This window comes from Macaca fascicularis, chromosome 12, assembly GCF_037993035.2.
Source record: "Macaca fascicularis isolate 582-1 chromosome 12, T2T-MFA8v1.1".
In the NCBI taxonomy this organism is placed as follows: domain Eukaryota; kingdom Metazoa; phylum Chordata; class Mammalia; order Primates; family Cercopithecidae; genus Macaca; species Macaca fascicularis.
The window spans coordinates 127,958,134-127,978,534 of NC_088386.1; the positions used below are offsets into that span (position 1 = coordinate 127,958,134).

At 38.5% G+C, this 20,401-nt stretch overlaps 1 protein-coding gene across 8 annotated transcripts in view; it reads left to right on the plus strand.

The window, feature by feature from the left end:
- DIS3L2 (DIS3 like 3'-5' exoribonuclease 2) overlaps positions 1–20,401 on the plus strand; it is a 380,375-nt gene that overhangs the window by 99,775 nt on the left and 260,199 nt on the right. The gene's annotated exons all lie outside the window — the stretch shown is intronic.

A 20,401-nucleotide genomic window follows, 5' to 3' on the forward strand; every position in this document is an offset into this window, starting at 1 on the left:
CAGTTTGTTTTCTACCCCAGCTTTCTACCAAAGTTGTTCTTTTCATGGTTGTCACTGATTTCCTACCTGTTTTCATTGGTGGTTTTCTTAGTTTTCATTTTCCTTGAGCTTTCTACAGTGATTTAAGACCATTGATTTCCATTTTCTTTGTAATAACCTCTCATTAGTTCCATGGCCTGGTTCTATTTCTTCTATTCAGTGTGTTTGTTTTTTTTATTGATTTCTCTCTTTTCTCCACTTAGTTGTAGACACTTCTTTTTTCTTTTTTTGAGATGGAGTCTCGCTCTGTTGCCCAGGCTGTAGTACAATGGCATGATCTCGGCTCACTGCAACCTTTGCCTTCTAGGTTCAAGCAATTCTCCTGCCTCAGCCTCCTGAGTAGCTGGGATTACAGGTGCACCACCACGTCCAGCTAATCTTTTTTTTTCTTTTTCTTTTTTACTTTTTTTTTTTTTTTTAAGGAGAGATGGGGTTTTGCCACGTTGGCCAGGCTCTCAAAATCCTGACCTCAGGTTTTCCACCCACCTTGGCCTCCCAAAGTGTTGGGATTACAGGTATGAGTCACTGTGCCCAGCCAGTTGTAGACATTTCTTAAGCTTCTAGCCTATGTCTTCTTTTCTTTCTTTACATTCTTTTCCAGATAGGTCTTTATGTACTTTCCTAGTTTAAACTGACACTTCTATTTGGAGGATTTCCACCATCCATTTGTTTATTTGACATTTTTTGATTGGCAGCTTTGTACGTGGCACTGGCCTGGGTCCTGGAGATACAAAGATGAACACACTTTGACTACCCTCGATGAACTTGGAGACCATTGCAGAAATCAGATGTGTAGACAGAGAGCCACATTGCTGTGTGATACGTTTCTTAACCCTGATGTGAACACAGAGATGAAGGAAGTATATGGAGTGGGAGACAATGGCTCTAAGGAAACTTAAATTTCTTGTAAGAGTGACATTTGAATTGCAGTTGGAAAGGAGAGTTTGCAAAATGAAAACTAAGGGGAGAAGAGAATATTTTAGGAAAGGGAACTGTATGTTTAAAGGAAGAGAAGCATGCATGCCTCCCAAGTCTCAACTGGTGAGGGCAGGGGTTTTGTCTTATTTTATTTGTATTCATGGTATTAAGGTAACAACTGGCACCTTTCAAGTTAGATTGGGGTCTCCATTCTAGATCCTTTATTTACTGGCTCTGGGCTTTAGGGGCCTTACCTATAAATGGTGTAAGTTTTTGATAAGGGTGAATGAGCTGTAATCAACTAAAATAGTGTCTGACAAGTAGTAGGTGCTTTTAAAATGTGAGTTTTATTCTTTCATTTTCCTTCTCTATCTAGCCACCTGTTAACTGGCATGCAGTAGGCAGGGAGTAGATACTTGTTGAACAATTTCAGTGTTTCCAAACACCAGAAAAAGATACAGGATTGTTTCTTGTCATGTAAACTTTTACGACTAGGAAGACCAAAAGCACAGGATGAATTCACTAAATTTAGTAATCTTACAAAGCAGAAACTTGTTTTCTTAAGAACTAGCTTTAACTGGAAGAGAAAACACAGCAATGAATCAAGTCAGGTCTGCTGGATGTTTGCACATGGGAGCTGGATAATTTTCCCCCCAAATATAAAAGATTGGATATGTTGTTTATAAATATCTTCTATAATATTTCTTCATTAATGTTTATAGTTGATTTTGGGTTTGTTTTCATCTTAGTTTCTTTTTTTTTTGAGATGGAGTCTTTTTCCGTCGCCCAGACTGGAGTGCAGTGGTGCGATCTTGGCTCACCACAACCTCCGTCTCCTGGTTCAAGCGATTCTCCTGCCTCAGCCTCCCAAGTAGCTGGGATTACAGGTGCCTGCCAGCATGCCTGGCTAATTTTTTGTATTTTTAGTAGAGACGGGGTTTTGCCACGTTGGTCAGGCTGGTCTCGAACTCCTGACCTCAGGTGATGCACCCGCCTCAGCCTCCCAAAGTTTTGGGATTACAGGCGTGAGCCATTGCACCCAGCCTCCATCTTAATTTCTTTTTGTTTACAGAGTTAAATAAGCTTGTTTGTAGATTTCAGCTGATCCAGGCTTGTCTGTTTTCTCCTTGGGGTCTCAAATACAGTAGTTTAACTATTTCTCAGTTAGTACCAGCTCAGACTAGAGTCTTTTAGGTTTTTATTACCAATGACATTCTTATTCCTTTGTATGACATAAAGGCCTTCCATGACCTGCCCTCTTCCTTCTTGGGCAACTGTATTTCCTTTAGCATACCTGTAATCTTGGGCACCACATACAGAAGGTCTTTGAACGCACCATGCAGCTGCATGCTTATATTTTCTTTTTATACACAGTTTCCTTTGCTTGCAGTTCTCTGCATGTGTCTCTTTCTCTTTCCCCTACTCATCTTTCTAGACTGGTTTCATAGGTTGTTGCCTCTGGGAAGCCTTTCCTTCATATCTTTACAATTGTTATCCAATGCTGCCGTTTTTTTGAATTGAAAAATCTTTAGATGTTTTTCACATATTATAGGGCCCTTTATATTGTCTCTGTTCACATTCCAGTGGCTTTTGATGTTTTCTTCTGGGTGGTATTTGCATCACTTACTATGAATGACTCCCACTATGTGATGATGTTAGAAATGGCAAGTGCCATGTGTTGTTGAGTACCTGTTCTGTGTTAGGCACTCTTCTAGGGCTTTGGTAACATTGCATATTGCAGACATAGATTTCTTTGTGAGATGGACTGAACTATAGTATTTCTTTTTCATTATTCATGTGCTCATTTCTAAATAGACCAGAGCATATTGATTTAATTCATGAGGAGACAATGTTCGGCAACAGATAAAAAGTCAGTTCCTAAATCCAAAGAAAATGAGTAAATTCTTGAATTTGGGTTTTTGTTTATACAACATCCCAACTTCATCTTCAAGGTACTTCTGTTAAGGCTATACAGAATTTAGAAAATATGTTGGTGTCAGTTTTATTATTATGTTAAAAGTAGTTTAAAAGTATACTTTTAAAAATAAAAGCAAGGAGGGTACTTACATGTCTAAAAGGAAACACTGTTTTTCTATACTACTCTCAACGCTTCTGACATAAACTGTGTGGATTTTCCACACCAACCAGTTCTCCTCAGACTCTAATTGGGTGTCCTACATTTTAACTCAGTCCTGACACTATGCAGAGTTAGCACAGACCCCACAGGTTAAGCGCTCATACCACAAGACTGCCCTCCACCCAGGTGCCAGTCACAGTCTGGGCTGCCTGTACTTCTGACTGGCTATTATTTGGGGATTCCCATAGCCCCCTCAGGTTCAGTAATTTGCTATAATGGCTTATAAAACTCAGGGAAACATTGACTTATGTTTACCAGTTTATTATAAAGGATATTGCAGGGAATACAGATGAATAGCCAGATGAAGAGGTACATAGTGCCTCTATGGAGGGGCATGGAGCTGCCACACCCTCTTAAAGTCCTCCACCCTACCAGCATCTCTCTGTGTTTACCAACCCCGAAGCTTTCTGAACTCATTTATGGTTTTTATGGAGGCCACATTACACAGGGGTGATAGATTAAATCATTGGTCATTGAACTCAATCTCCAGCCCCTTGTCCCTTTCTGGAGGTCAGGGGGTTGGGCTGAAAGTTCCAACCCTCTAATCACATGGTTCATTCTCTGGCAGCTGGCCCCATCCTCTAGGAGTCCCTCGTTAGCCTAATCTGAGGTATGTTCGAAAGGGACTTACTACCAATAACAAAAGATGCTCCTCTCACCCCATCACTAAGAAAATTCGTGCGGTTTTTAGGAGCTCTGTATTAGGAACTGGGGATGAAGAACAAGTTTATATTTTTTAATTATTTCATAACATCACAGTATCAGTTAGTGTTTCTTTTCTTCTTCAATGATGCAACAATTCATTCAACAAATATTATTTTGGACCTCTACTGTGTACCAGACAAGAGAACGTATCATTGAATATAACACAGTGTGCTGTCCTCATGGAACATGCAGAAAGTTTATATTGTCTGTTAGGCTAGAATGGATCCATGGAGGCTTATTTTCAAAACCTATTCTGTCTTTATTTAAGAACCATAGAAGATTTAAGTAATACTTTAACATTTGGAAACTATTTTAACAAATGGAAAAGCCAGAAGTGATTTTTACTTTTTTCTGATTTGAAAGGAAAATTCTTTTCTTTTAGCAGAGACCTCTAAATTCATTAGGGAAACAACAACCAACCAGTCATAGTATTATATGCTTAAAGTAGGATTTTTGTCATAGAACCAGTAAGTTAAATGGCTTTCCTCAACTCATTCATTTTAGGCTTATTTGACACCTTTTGAGGTATGAAAACTCCAGTGTCAAATGGCTTTACCAGTGAATGCTTCCAAATGTTTAAAACAGGTAAATAACAAAATCTTACAAAACTATTCTGGAGAACAGAAAAATGTTTTATGAGGCCAGCATGCCCTTGATATCAAAACCTGACAAAGATAATACAATATAAGAAAATTGTAGGGAAAGCCCTCTTATAAACACAGATACAAATGCCCTAAATAAAGTAACAGAAAATTGAATCCATAGATATGTAGTAGGTATAATACATTATGACCAGGTAAGGTTTATTCCACTAATGTAAGATTGGAGGATTACTGTTCAAAACTCAAATAATGTAATTCATCACGTTACCAGAAGAAAGGAAAAATCTTATGGTTACTCTAGTTTCTGTAGAAAGTGTTTGATGAAATTAAAGATCCATTCGTGATAAGTACTAGTAATAGAAGAAGACTCTTTCATCTGATAAAGGCTCCTTACAAAAGCCTGCAGTAAACATCATAGCTAGTGCTGAAACGGTGAAAGCTTTCCCCCTGATGATAGGAATGAAGCGAGGATGCTCACTATCATTACTTTTATTCCATGTTATATCATAGACTATAGTTAATGTAATAAAGCGAGAAAAAAGATAGGAGGATTGGGAAAGTAAGACAGTACTCATCATTTTCAGACTAGTTGATTGTATACATGGAGAATTAAAAGGGCTGCTACATACAAAGTCAGCCTACAAAAATTATTTGTATTTCTGTGTATCAACAACAAAGAAAAAATGTTACCCTTTTGTTAGCGTGTAAAAAAGAGTTTTCAAGACCTCAACATTGAAAACGACCCAATGTTTTTATCAAAAGATGCTAAAGATGCTCTAACTAAATGGTCATGGACTATAAAATTTATTATGGTAAAAATATTAATTCTTCCCAAATTGATCGCTGCATTTAACAGAGTCCAAGCCAGCATTCCAGCACTCATTGTTGTGTGTGTGTAGAAAGTAACAAGCTGATTTTAAAAATAGATGACAATGTAAAGGACTGAAATAACCGAGACAATTTTGAAGTACAAAGCTGGAGTTCTTAAACTGCCCAACATCAAGACTTATCATAAGTGAGCACAGTTAAAATGGTATGGTATTTAGTATAAGGAGAGATACATAAGCTGATGAATGGAATAGAAAGTCCAGTAATAGACTCACATATGGTCACTTGATTATGACAAAGGTGACAGTGCAATGCAGTGGAGGAAAGAATGCTCTTTTCAACAAGTGGTGCAAGGCTGATTGGTTATCCACTTGGAGAAAAAAGATGTTGACCTTTATTTTATACCATGCACAAAAATCAATTCTAGGTAGATAAAAAAACCTAAATGTGAAAGGTAGAACAGTAAAGCTTTTCAAGGAAAACATGGTACCATATTTTCATGACTTTAGGGGCACCAAAAATTTCTTATAAAAACAGGACACAAAAAATAGGCCTGGCGTGGTGCCTCATACCTGTAATCCCAGCACTTTGGGAGGCTGAGGCGGGCAGATTACCTGAGGTCAGGAGTTGGAGACCAGCCTGGGCAACATGGTGAAACCCCGTTTCTACTAAAAATACAAAAATTAGCTTGGCCTGGTGGTGTGTGGCTGTAGGCACAGCTACTCAGGAGGCTGAGGCAGGACAGTCACTTGAACTCAGAAGGCAGAGGTGAGCTGAGATCATGCCCCTGCACTCCGGACTGGGTGACAGAGCAAGACTCCATCTCAAAACAACAACAACAACAACAACAACAAACAAAAAACACCAACCATGAAGGAGAAAAATTAATAGATTGGAGTACATTAAAGAACTCTTCAAAAATACCACAAGGAAAGTAAATATTAATCTGCACAATGGGAAAAGATATATGCAACCAGATATATATTCAACAAAGGACTCCTAACTAGAATTTATAAATAATTCCCTGTTATAATTGAGAAAAAAAAACAGACAACAGATAGAAAAATGGGCAAACAAGTGATGCAGGCCCTTCACAAAAAGCTATCCAAATGGCCAATGCACTTAGGAAAAGATGCTCAGCTTTATCAGTTATCAGGGAAACGCAAGTCAAAAGCAGTACTACTTCACTTCTGCCTGAAGGGCCAAAATAAATAGGTAAACAATACTAACAGTTGGTGAGGTGTAGAGTAACTGGAATTTTCATATACTGCTAGCGGGAATGTCAATAGCTTTGGAAAACTGCTTGGCATCATTTGCTAAAGTTGCTGATATCTTGTGGCCCAGAATTTTCATTCCCAGGTATACGGCCAACAGAAATGGGTACATTTGTACACAAAAAAATATGTCTAGGGATCTTCCTAGCAATATTATATAAAATAGCCCCAAACTGGAAACCACCCAAATCTCAATAGTAAAATGGATATATTGTATGTATATATAATAGAATACGGTCTAGCAGAGAGAATGGATGAACTACAGCAATGTGCAGCAGTTAAGTATGAATCTAATGGCCAAACGCAAAACTACTGATGATTCTACTTATAAGCATAAAACTATAGTTTTATCAGGATATTATTTGTCTTTGAAGGGGCAATAATTGAAAGGGGCAAGAGAAGAGCTTCTTGAGTATTGGTTCTGGCAGGCAGAATTATAAGGTGGCCCTCAAGATTCTCCTCCTTAAATATACACACCATGTATAATTCCCTCACCTTGAGTGTGGGTGGCACCTGTGAATATGATGGAATATCCTTCCTATGAGCAAGTCACAATTTTGGGCAGAGGCAAAGGGCTTTTGCAGATGTTATTGGAGTCCCTAATCAGCTGACTTTAAGTTAACTGTAAGAGAGATTATCCTTGTGGACCTGACCTCATCAGGTGAACCCTTTAAAATAGCAGCCAGGAGTTAGAGATTCTTTGCTGCCCTTGAAGAAACAAACTGCCAGGAGTTTTATAGCTTCAAGAAAACGAATTTTGCCGACAGCCACCCAGGCTTCTGTTAGGACCCTAATTGTTAAACCATAGATGAGACGGCAGCCCCAGCTAACCGACACCTTGATTACAGCCTTGAGATCGCCACTAGAGAGCCCAGCTAAGCCATACCGAGATACTCGACCCACAGAAGTCGTAGATAATAAATGTGTCTTGTTTTAAACTGCTAAGTTTGTGGTAAGTTTCTGTGTCGCATAGAAAACTAACATACTAGGTTAGTGTTGTATGTGGGCGTTGTTTATTTGTAAAAAGTCATCATATTATGCATTTATGATTTGTGTATTTTTCTATATGTAGTTAAAAATGAGTTATATTACCCAAAAGTGTTTACTTTAAAACAAGAGAAAAATTAATGGCATTCCTCTGTATTCCCTTTAACCAGTACACAAATATAATCAAATAGTTATGTTGTAATTGCAATGGTCAGTTTGAACACAAGCAGATTTGGTCACAAAAAGTTAAATATTTCTTCCCATAAGTGAACTCACCCTCTGTCCTTGCTGTCATTGACATGTCACTTATATTTTACATCCCCCGCACCATGGTGTCACTATGAGAGTGGTAGAGTCTTGAAGCTGGAGATGTAATGATTTTTCACTTTTCTGTTTCAAAGTTGATGAAACTGGGACGTGCCTCAAGTTAAGTATTGAGTAGCAAAGCTAGTACCTCGGTTCTTGAAAGCTCTAATTCTGTGGCCATTTCCTTGTATCATAGAGCTTCTGGAATCCAAAGGAAATACATGCATTTTGGTAGTGGTTTTGTCATAGATGCAGTTTGATCTGGGTAGAGGGTATTGAGTGGGGGAGTAACATTCTCTGTTTCTAATTAGAACTAGTAAACCAATTTTGCAGGTTGTGGAAGGTGTATGGGAAAGATTCATTTAGCCACAAATGTCTACTATGCCTAACCTTTATGCTATGCACTGGGATGTCATTGTCACCAATTATCTGTTTTGAGTTTCTGTTTACCACACATGGCTTCTAGCTCTTCCAAATTTTCCCAGACTCATACTGCTTTACAGCCTTCCTCCTTCTTGAGTCAATAAGAAGTTAGATAATGCCCCTACTTTTCCCAGTGTGGACACAGAACTGGACTCTGTATATGTGTGAGTGGATGTAAATCCAGATTTAAGTCAGTCACTGATCATGAAGAATCCTTGGGTTAAGGCTTCTAGCTGAAATCCTGACTCAGTGATTTAAGAAAGCATTGCAGAATTAAATGTAACAGTTATGGCATGTAGATGCATCTAAACATGTTTCATCCATAAAGCATGTTTTTATTTGTGCCCATTTTCTTAAATGGTTTTATAACTTATGACCTTTTTGTTTTTCCTTTTTTACATGCTGATCCTGAGTTCATAGTATTGTATTTTGGAAAAGCTAGAAATATTAAAATAGTGCTTCTGGGGTAAAGCATCTGTCAGTATTTCCATTATGAAATGCAATTTTAAAGGGTTTAGAAGTCAGCTGTAAAAATTTGTTCTTGGCTGATATTTTGTATACAAAAATCTCTGCCCAGGATAATTTTCAGAAGAATTCTTGCAACAGTATAAACTGTAAGGTTATATGGCAGAACCAGCTTACATTGAACTCATTTTTTATGCTTCTATCAAAGTAGGGAAAAGATGAAAGCCTTTAAAATGATTAAAATAAAAACAATATGAAATCTGTATTCTAGACTTACATGCTCGGAAAATCGTTCGTTTTAAAAGATAGTTATTCTACCACTCTACTATCACAAGGCTCGCCGTTGGCTTAACTATCAAAAATAATAGCACCACCAAACCCAGCATAAGCCCTGAATCTTAGGTGACTTCAGAACAACTCTTTTTACACATTTAAAAAAAAAATAATTTCAACTTTTATTTTAGATTCCAGGGGTACATGTGCAGGTTTGTTACCTGACTATATTGCGTGATGCTGAGGTATGGGGTATGATTGATCCTGTCACCCAGGTACTGAACATAGTACCCAATAGTTAGTTTTTCAACTCTTGCCCCATCCCTTCCTTCTCCCTCTGGAAGTCCCCACTGTCTATTGTTGCTGTCTTTATTTCCCTGAGTACCCATTGTTTAGCCTCCACTTTTAAGTGAGAACATGTGGTATTTGGTTTTTTGTTCTTGAGCTAATTCACTTAGGACAGTGGCCTCCAGCTTCATCCATGGTGCTGGAAAGGACATGATTTCATTCTTTTTTAATGGCTACATGGTATTCCATGGTGTATGTGTACCACATTTTCTTTATCCAGTCCAACATTGGACTGGGCACCTAGGTTGATTCGATGTCTTTCCTATTGTGTATAGTGCTGCAATGAACATATGAGTACACGTATCTTTTTGGTAGAACAATTTATTTTCTTTTGGATGTATACCCAGTAGTGGCATTGCTGAGATTTTTTTCTATAGAGTTGTTTGAACTCCTTATACATTCTGGTTGTTAATCCCTTGTCAGCCATCTGTAAAGGGATATGCAGATATTTTCTTCATTTTGTGGGTTGTCTCTTCACTTTCTCCATTTTGTGGGTTTTTTCCATTGTGTGGGTTGCCTCTTCATTTTGTTGATTGTTTCCTTTGCTGTGCAGACGCTTTTTAACTTGATGTGATCCCATTTGTCCATTTTTGCTTTGGTCACCTGTGGTTGTAGGGTATCGCTCAAGAAGTCTTTTGACTTCTTGCCCACTCCAATGTCCTGGAGAGTTTCCTCAGTGTTTTCTTTTAGTAGTTTAATAGTTTGAGGTCTTAGACTTAAGTTTTTAATCTATTTTGATGTGATTTTTGTATATGGCGAAAGATCAGGCTCTAATTTTATTCTTCTGCATTTAGATAACCAGTTTTCCCAGCACCATTTATTGAAGAAACTAGGTTCTCTATTCTCTTCCATTGGTCTATGTGTCTTTTTTAATGCCAGTATCATACTGTTTTGGTTGCTATAGCTCTGTAGTGTAATTTGAAGTCTGGTAATGTGACTTTTCCAATTTCGTTCCTTTTACTTAGGATAGCTTTGGCTATTCTGGGTCTTTTATGGCTTCATATAAATTTGAAGATTTTTTTCTATTTAGATGAAGAATATCATTGGTATTTTGTTAGGTATTGCATTGAATCTGTAGATTGCTTTGGGTAGTATGCACATTTTAACATTATTAATTCTTCCAACCAATGAACATGGAATATCTTCCCATATTTTGTGTGTCATCTTCAATTTCTATCATCAGTGTTTTATAGTATTTATTGTAGTTGTCTTTTATTTCTTTGGTTAAGTTAATTTCAAGGTATTTAATTTTATGTGTATCTATTATAAATGCAATTACTTTCTTGATTTATTTTTCAGATTGTTCTCTGTTGGCATAGAGAAATGCTGCTTATTTTTATATGTTGATTTGTATCTTGCAACTTTACTGAAATTGTTTATTAGCTCTAATAGTTTTTTGGTGGTCTTTAGGTTTTTCCAAATATAAGATCAGGTTATCTGCAAACAAGAATACTTTGACTTCTTCCTTTCCAATTTGGTGGGTACCCTTTCTTTCTTTCTCTTGTCTGATTGCTCTAGCTAGAACTTCCCAGAGCAACTTATTTAAGAACAGATTTTAGCAGCTCATTTTGAAAGCAGTATTTGGGGCTGCTCAGGGACTGTGTAACTCTAAAGAGACTCTTTTGTCTCTTTTTCCTAGTTGATGAAAAATAGCTTTCTGTTTGTTACCGGGCTTAGGTGTCCTCAAAGAAAGTAAGAAGGGAAAGCAAAGACATGTTTCTTGCATGATTGGAGACTTAGTCCATGAAGCTGGAGAGCTTCTCGTTAATGTAACTTTCTTCCCAAATCTTTGGGCAGGTCTTAGCTTGGAAAGATCAACCATAATGAAGATAAGCTCCTTGCTTTTGTGTTATTGTGAGCACACATACACATATAGTTCTGCTGCATTTTACAGCTCATGGCCAGGTTTTTTTTCTTATTCTTGTCTACTTTTTCTTCAACATTCAATCTCATAAGCACATTGCCTCCAGGATAATTTTATATGTGGCAGCCAGTCTAGCCTCAGAATTGGCAATAGCTTCTTTTGTTGTATTACTTCTGAACCATAGAAGTGCAGTTCATGTGCAGAGAGCCTACAGGGAACATTTGAAGTCTTCTTGGTCTGAAATGAAACATGACTTTGTGTGAAATGTGAATTGGAAATGATGTTGGGTTATATACAGTTACTCAGAAATAAAGTCTGCATGGTGGAGAAGGAACTACCTCATTAAAGACATGCTTCTTTCCCTCACCACTCCTATTCTTCAAGGTACTGATGCTGTACCACACTTGGGCCCAAACAAGGTTAAAACAACAACAAGCCTTTGATTTATAAAGCTAAACAACTTTTCTTACTTTGTAAAAGAAAACAACTTCTTTAGACAAATAGGAAATTTGCTTCCAGAGTCATCCTGTTCAGCTATGGGGCGGGCTGGGTTGGGGGGCCGCTATGCTGAGGTGAAGGAAAGTCAGCCTTGGCTTCAGAGGTTACTTTCAGCATGTTACTTTCTCTGGAGTCATCTCAGCTGAGAGGCAACTTCTCCATCCTGCCTGGTCTGGTTTTAGTTGGCTTATTCTAGAGAGAGACAGGCATTCATGTTGTCATGATCCACTGGAAGCTCAAGGCTGGAATCTTAGGTGTGGAAGTGATAGTGGGCCTCTTGAAAGGAGAGAAGGCACTACCACACCACTGAGCGAATGTTTGAATTCACAGTTCCTGAAAAGTGGGTATGTTTAGTATAGAGATGCTCTTTGGGAAAGGGCAGATTATTTTGCTTCTCAGAGGGGTAATCTATCACTATAATTATTTATTGAAGAGTAATGTACTGCTATCATTATTGTTCAAACTGCCCCTGATTTGACCAGTGGTAGCCCCCCAAGTTGATCCCTGTGCCATTTGGACATGTCCTCATCATTCTTTGAACACTTGTTTCCTAGTGATGTTCTCTCCTCATCCTGTAACTTTCTCTTTGCTATCTCTCGAATCAGCCAGTTTTTCTAAGACTCCCTAGTTCCTTTTAATGGAGATATCCAGACTCTCCCAAGCCCTCTTAATGAACAGAAACTAGGAAAGACATGTATGTGTATATCTTCCCTCCTTCCCTCCTTTCTTCCTTCCTGCCTTCCTACCAGCCTGCCTGTGTGCCGGCCTTACCTACTTACCTATCTTACCTACCCTGTCTTCATCTCTCTCTCTCTCTCTCCTTTCCTTCCCTCCCTCCCTCCCTCCCTCCCTCCCTCCCTCCCTTCCTTCCTTCCTTCCTTTTCTTTCTTTTCTTTCTTTACTATAGCTTTGTAGTGAGCTTTAATATCTAGTGGTATCTGTTTTTCAAAATTATTTTGGCTCTTTGGGCTCCTGTGTATATTGATGGCAAATTTAGAATTGGCTTATCTACTTCTGTGAGTAAAGCCTATTCGGATTGCATTGAGTCTGTAGATCAATTTGGGGTCCAAATGGCATAGATTGAAGTTGCCTAATCCATGAACAGATATTTATCTCCATTTATTTAGGTCTTCTTTAATTTCTTTTGACAGTATTTTGTAGTTTTTAGTGTATAAGTTTTGCATGTATTTTGTTAGATTTCTTACTAAATCATTCATGTTTTTGATACTATGATAACAAATTATCCCTTTAATTTTATTTTCCGGTTGTTCATAGCTAGTATACAGAAATTGACTTTTGTATATTTATAATGTCCTGCAACATAGTTATTAGTTTTAGTACATCTTTAAAGATTCTATAGGATTTTCTACATATATTGTCTGTGAATAAAGGTTGTTTTTTGTTTTCTGTTCCAATCTATATGCCTTTTAGTTTTTTCATGCTTTACAAGAAACCTTCACTATAATGTTGAACACAAGTAGTGAGATATTCTTGCCTTGTTCTTGATCTTATGAGGAAAGCCCTCCATCTTTCCCATTAATTATTATGTTAGTTTGAGGTTATTCATAGATGCCCTTTATCAAGCTGAGGAAATAACCTTATAGTCTTAGTGAAATTTTCATCGTGAATAGAAGTTGAATTGTGTCAGATGTGTGTATTGAGATGATTATCCAGATTCTTTTCTTTTTCCTGTTAACATGTTGAATTACAGGGATTGATTTTAAAATGTTAAATTAAGTTTTTATTCCTTCGTTTGGTTTGCAGTAATTTGTTGACAGATCTAACATGTGTCCTCATCGAGATATTAACATGTGACTTACTGGTATTATTATGTCTTTGGTTTTGGTATCAGGATAATACTGGTCTCATAAAGTGAGTTGGGAGATGTTTCCTCTTCCCCTATATTTTGAGAAAGTATGATAGGGTTGGTATTATTTCCTTTTTAAGAATTCGATAAAATTTACTAGTGAAGGCAGTGGGCTTGGAATATTCTTTTCTAGTAGGTTTTTAATTACAGTTTAAATTTCTTTATTGATGTAGAGCGTGATGGTTTTAAACATGACCCTACATTTTTTTTGACACTTCTATTATTGATAACAGATACTAAAGGCCTTTAAAATTTTCTGTTTTTTCTTGTGTCTGTCTTGGTAATTTGTTTCATTCAGGGGACTTATTCATTTCATCTGATTTGTAGACTGTATTGGCATAAAGCTGTTCATAATATTCCTTTACTGTCCTTTTAATGTCTGTAAGATTTTTAATGATTGCCCCTCTTTAGTTTCTGAAATATTATTGGTAATCGTGTGCCTTATTTTTCTTTTTTCTGTATCATTCTAGTGGAAGATTTTATCAGTCTTTTCATGTAATAACTTTTGGTTGCATTCATTTTATCTATTTTTTAGTCTGATTTTCTGTTTCATTGATTTTCTCTCTTAAATTTACTGTATCTTTCCTTCCGCTTATTTTGGGTGAAATTAGCTTCTTATACTCCCCACCTCCAGACTTCTGAGGGTGAAGCTTGGCTAACTGATTTTAGTCCCTTTTTCCCATTATAAGCACTTAGAGCTATATCATTTTCTCTAGACGCTACTTTAGATGCATTGCACACATTTTAGCATGTTGTATTTTTATTATTCAGTTCAAAATAATTTAAAGTTTTCTTTAATTATTTTTTTCTTTAATGTATTTTTTTCTTTGACCCATTCTTTATTTTCAGGTATATGGGTGAATATTCAAATACTTAGGAACTTTTCTAGAATATCATACTACTATTCATTTCTAATTTAATTGTGTTATGGTCACAGGGCATACTCTGCAAGATATCATGCTCTTGAAACCTATAGAAATTCATGTGGCTCAGCATATGGTCTGTCGTGGTAAACGTTCTCTGTGCACTTGAACTTATATTCTGCAGTTGTTCAGTGTTACGCTTTGTAAAGGCCACTTAGGTTATGGCTGCTTGTGTTGTTCAGGGCTTCTGTTTCCTTACTGGTTTTTGTCTTGTTTAATTGTGAAAATATGTATGATTGGGGATTTGTTTACATCTCCTTTTACTTTTGTCAGTTTTTTTTTATGTGGTTTAAAGCTTTTTTATTAGGTGCATGTACATTTGTAATCATTATATTTTACTAATGCATTGGCGCTTATCAACATAAAGTGTTCCTCTGTTTCCCTGGTAACGCCTTTTTTTCTTGAATCACTGTGTCTAATATTACTATGGGAATGTTTTCAAAGATGGGAGGTAATAGAGAACATTTGTGTGCTGATATGAGAAAGGTTTACTATAGAAAGGGAGAGGCAATGAGATCAGGAGAGAAGGTATTACCTAAGGAGCAAAACCCCCAGGGCAAGAAGTAGTATTCAGAGCAAGTGTTGGGATGGGTCCTTTGTGAAAGAAATGAATCACTTCATCTGTATTTGCACTGCAGAAGAAGGCAAGGATGATTATAGACATAAATAGATTTTTAGAGTTGGCTATACATGAAATCTATTTTTAAAATCTACCAATATGTACTTTACAGTGTGCCAGAAGCCACTGATCAAAGAAATGTGGTTTCAGTTTTTATCATCAATATAAGAGGGTGGGCCAAGTGCAGTGGCTCACACCTGTAACCCCAGCACTTTGGGAGGCCAAGGCGGGAGGATCGCTTGAGCCCGGGAGTTCCAGACCAGCCTGGGCAGCAAAGTTGAGACCCTACTGCTACTAAAAACAAAAACAAAAACAAAACAAAAATTAACTGGGCATGATGGCATGCAGGAGTCCCAGCTACTTGGGAAGCTGAGGCGGGAGGATCACTTGTACCTGGGAGGTTGAGGGTGCAATGAGCCATGATTGTATCACTGCACTCCATCCTGGGTGACAGAGTGAGACCCTGCCTCCAAACAAACAAAAAAAAGGTATATATATATATATATATTTATATGAGGGTGGTAATTCAAGTGTTGGCTGATCTTTCAGATAATTGTGGTTAATTGATTAATACTAAATTGATCATATGGAATATCCTCAGGCTCTGGAATTATGGCTCTTGTATCACTGTCCTGAATCTCCTTTGTCCTGAAAATTTTTTATTATATACTGTTTGATTTTCTGAAATGGTCTGCAAATTGAGCTTATTTTTTATTTTTCATTTTTATTATTTTTTTTGAGACAGAGTCTCACTCTGTCACCCAGACTGGAGTGCAGTGACACAATCTCGGCTCACTGCAACCTCTGCCTCCTGGGTTCAGGTGATTATCATGCCTCAGCCACTATGATTACAGGCATGGACCACCATGCCCAGCTAATTTTTGATTTTTATTAGGAACGGGGTTTCACCATATTGGCCAGGCTGGTCTCAATCTCCTGGCCTCAAGTGATCTGCCCGCCTTGGCCTCCCAAAGTGCTGGGATTACATGTGTGAGCCACTGAGTCTGGCCTGAGCTTATTTTTTAGTGAGGTCCAGGATATTTAAGTGTGTTTCTAAGATGAAATCTGAGGTAAGGGACTGCAGCTAAGTCTCTCCACACATAAAATCTTTAAATACAGATGATCTTTATTTGGCAAGTTGTTTAACCTTTACAGGTTATTTTCTTTCCTGAATGAGGTTATATCCCTGCTTTGATTCTCTATCAAAAATTGTTGTGATTCTAAAAGGGGAATAATCTTTCATTCTGGCAAGCAGTTGGAAATTGTATCCATAGAAGTAGACTTCTATGTATTATTTTATCAGTGTAGTATTCTATGAATAAAAATACAGAGACTTGTCTTTTAAAATGATCCTACTTGAGCATTTCTAAGGAAACTTCAACTTTGTTCTTTACTTTTAACTTTTGTTGAAAAATTGGCCACATTCCTCAGATACAGGGGATTATCAGTCTAGTTCACTTCCTTGCTATGGTGATAGATGCAGGAATGGGCATGTGACCCACATCAACCCCAGCAGACCCAGCCTTGGGACTTATTTGCAGAGTCTCTCATTAAGAGCTTATTGGTTTTTGTTTTTGTTTTAATTTTTTACTGGGATCTCTAAGAGGATGGAATGTAATTCTGGAGCTACTGGTATCCTTGCATCCTTCATCCTTCTCTATGAGGAGAGAAGCTGTCCTGATAATGGAGCTAATATTGAGGAAAGATGAGTTGAGACACAGGCACATACACACATGTGTGCACACACAGTCCCGCAGATATCATCTCAGCCTATTTGATCAGATTGTCTCAATTACATAAGCTAATAAGTTACTTTAAAAAAGACAGCCAGTTCAAGTTGTTTTTTCTGTCTCTAGTAGCTAATAGAGGCAGTACTAATACACTGACTATGTTTTAGAGACTTAAGTCAAAATACAGTAAAGAGTCAAAAACAACCACCCATGTACAAGGTTTATCTAAATACATGTATATATGTTCATCCACTAAATTTCAATCATTATTCCTCCTGTGAACTCTGTTCAAGTAGAAATCCAGTCCTTCTATCTGTGTTAGAAATTCTTTCATGGGGCGGAGGTTGCAGTGAGCCAAGATGGTGCCACTGCACTCCAGCCTGGGCAACAGAGTGAGACTCCATTTCAAAAAAAGAAAAAAGAAAAATTCTTTCCTAGGGCTTGCTTTTCTAGTTTACCCAGATTTACTTCCTGCCTTTTTTTGTTGTTGTTGTTTGTTTTTTCCTGTTTCTGAGCTTTAGAACTTGGTGTGATATTCTGTCAAATTGCTTAATGCTCTCTGTTCATTTCCGGCATCAAAAATATTTATCACCTTGCTACTGAGAGAACTCTAGTTGGATCCTGCTGTGTTCTGTGAACTGGGTCTCCTCTGGGAAGTATGCCTGCTTCTCACTCTTGTTAGTGACTCAGTATGGAGGCTTGCTTGTACTGGAGTTAGGTTATAGTTCTTTTTTTTTTTTTTTTTTTTTTTTTTGAGATGGAGTCTCACTCTGTCACCCAGGCTGGAGTGCAGTGGCGTGATCTCCACTCACTGCAACCTTCGCCTCCCAGGTTCAAGTGATCCTCCTGCCTCAGCCTCCCGAGTAGCTGGGACTACAGGCGTGCACCACCACGCCCAGCTAACACTTGTATTTTTAGTAGAGATGGGGTTTCACCCTGTTGGCCAGGATGGTCTCTATCTCTTGACCTCATGATCTGCCCGCCTCGGCCTCCGAGAGTGCTGGGATTACAGGCGTGAGCCACCGCGCCCGGCCAGGTAATGGTTCTTTAGTTGATTGTGGTGGCCATGCAGGAGAGGAGAGAGGGCACATGTTACAGAACACTTGTAATTCTGATATAAACATGGGAACAGTGTCCAGAGGCCCTATAGCCTGACCCTTAGACCTCTGAACTCTTCTTATCCTGCATTCCAAGCCAGGTCTACATAGAGGAGGGCTCCTTGATGGGTGCTGATTATTTCTCCAAGATCTCTTTTTCTTTTTTTCTTAAAATAGTTAAAACAGAATTCAGCCATTTTTTTAAGGGAGTTAATATAGTTTTCTATACTGCGTCACAAAGAACCAGAAAGAGAGAGACACATCCTGCTGGTCTGAGTTGTTAGAGACCTATTCTTGGCTGGGTGTGGTGGCTCTTGCCTATAATCCCAACACTTTGGGAGGCTGAGGCAGGAGGATCTTGAGAACCCAGAAGTTCTAGAGCAGCCTGGGCAACATAATGACCCTGTCTCTACAAAAAATAAAGAAAAGTTAGCCAGGCATGTTGGCATACGCTGGTAGCCCCAGCTGTTCGGGAGGCTGAGGTGAGAGGATAGCTTAAGCCTGGGAGGTTGAGGCTGCAGTGAGCTGTGCTCACACTAGTGCGCTGTACCCTGGGCAACAGAGTGAGACCTTGTCTCAAAAAAAAGAAGAAAAAAGAAAGAAACCTGTTATTGAGCTGGTGGGATTTAACCCAAGACAGAGTTTGCAGTGGTCTGTGAATGGTGTATAATGGAAGGAAACGGCAGAGAAGATTAAAATCACTGAAAGAGGTCAGTGGACGTTGAGAAAGTCAAGGTCTGGTAAGCCAAAGAATAGAGAAGTAGTTTATCTCTCTTTTTAAAACAGAGACGAGGTCTCACTATGTTGCACAGGTTGGTCTCAAACTCCTGGGCTCAAGCAGTCCTCCACCTTGGCCTCCCAAAATGCTGGGATTATAGACATGAGCCACTGTACCTGGCTGATAAGTAGTTTCTCTAGGAAAGAGAAACCCATGGGAATGTTTTTTAATAAGAGGATAATGTAATCAGAATTTTTATTTCTGGAGATTTGTAGGGTGGTGTCACTTAGAAGACCAGGGAATTTGTGGAGCTCTAAGATTGCTTATAAAAAGGTAAGTGAGGGATTTGGTGACTGGTATGTTAAGCAGTGGGAAGAGTCAAATGTGGTTGCAAGATTTTCAGCTTGAGTGGCCTGGAAGAAGAAGTAGTGGTGTTTGAAGAAAGAGAAGAACAGGAAAGGGAAATGCTTTGAGGGGAAGGACCAGAGTGCTTTTGATATTTTGAGTTGCAGGCGGCAGTGGCCTTCATGAAGTTTGTGTTGCACTGGGGAAGATATAATAGTATTAAATAAAATACTATATGTAGCACACTCAATGGTGATATGTGCTGAAGAGGGAAAAAATAAGGAAGGGAAATATGATTTTGGGGGATAAGGATTGAGATTTTAAATAGGGTAATGAAAGAAGACCTCATTGAGAGCATGACTTTGTGAAGAAACAAAGGAAGAGAGGAAGCTGTCTTTATGGAGATCTTGGGGAATGGCAGTACATTCCTAGTGTGCTCAAGGAATAGCAAAGGGGCTGAGGTAGAGATTGTCAGACATGAGGTCAGAGGGATCAGGGGTAGCGGTGTAGTCAGGTAGAGCCTGTGCATCATAGGTAGGATTTTGCTTCTGGCTCTCATTAAAGTGGTAAGGCTTAGAGGGTAGGAGTAGAGAACTGACATATCACTTATGTTTCATAGGCTCAGTCTATTGTGTTGGGAATAGACTGAAAGGAGGCAAGGGTAGAAGCAGGGAGACCCCTTACATGGCTATTGCTTACGTCCAGGATGGATATGATGGAGACTAAACCAGGGTGGTGGCAGTGAAGGTAGAGGTGACAAGATTAGCTGACAGTTGGGATGTGGGGTGGGTGTGTATGTGTGCGTGTGTGTGTTGCTATGTGTTTGAGAGAGGGGGAGGTTGAGTTGGGGTGGGGAAGGGTATCGAATGATTGATTGATAAGGACTGTGCAGGAATTTTGGCCTGAGTAATTGGAAGAATGGAGAGAGATTGTTCATTCTTTGGCTGTTAACTAGATAAAAGGTACGTTTGGATTACCTACCCTAAGCAAACAAAGTTCCCAACAAATATGCCCTTGAAAATGTCTGTAAATATGTCTTTAAATGATAGCGCCCATAGTTAAATTTTATAATGAAAAGCTTATTGGCAAGCCTTGTCAAGAGCTCCCTGTGGAAATATCAATTGCTTTTCTTGGCTTCAAGGTGTTTCCTGAACAGTGTATTATCCTTTGTCCCGAGTGTGCCATTAAGGGATTTGAAAGTTTGTTAAAACATGTGTGGCAAGTGAGTGCTGTCATTTAAGCCTAGCCAGGGAAGCCAAGAAATGAAAAGCAGCTCTTTGCTGGACTTCCTGACATGCTTTAGCTCTGAATCCGAGACTCAGGTAGTGGGATGGACAGGGCATTATTTCCTGTGCACAAAGCGTCAGTGGACACAGTTCTCAAGCCATTTTAGCAGAAAGTGTCTATGGACATAGGTATATGTGAATCTTTTGGA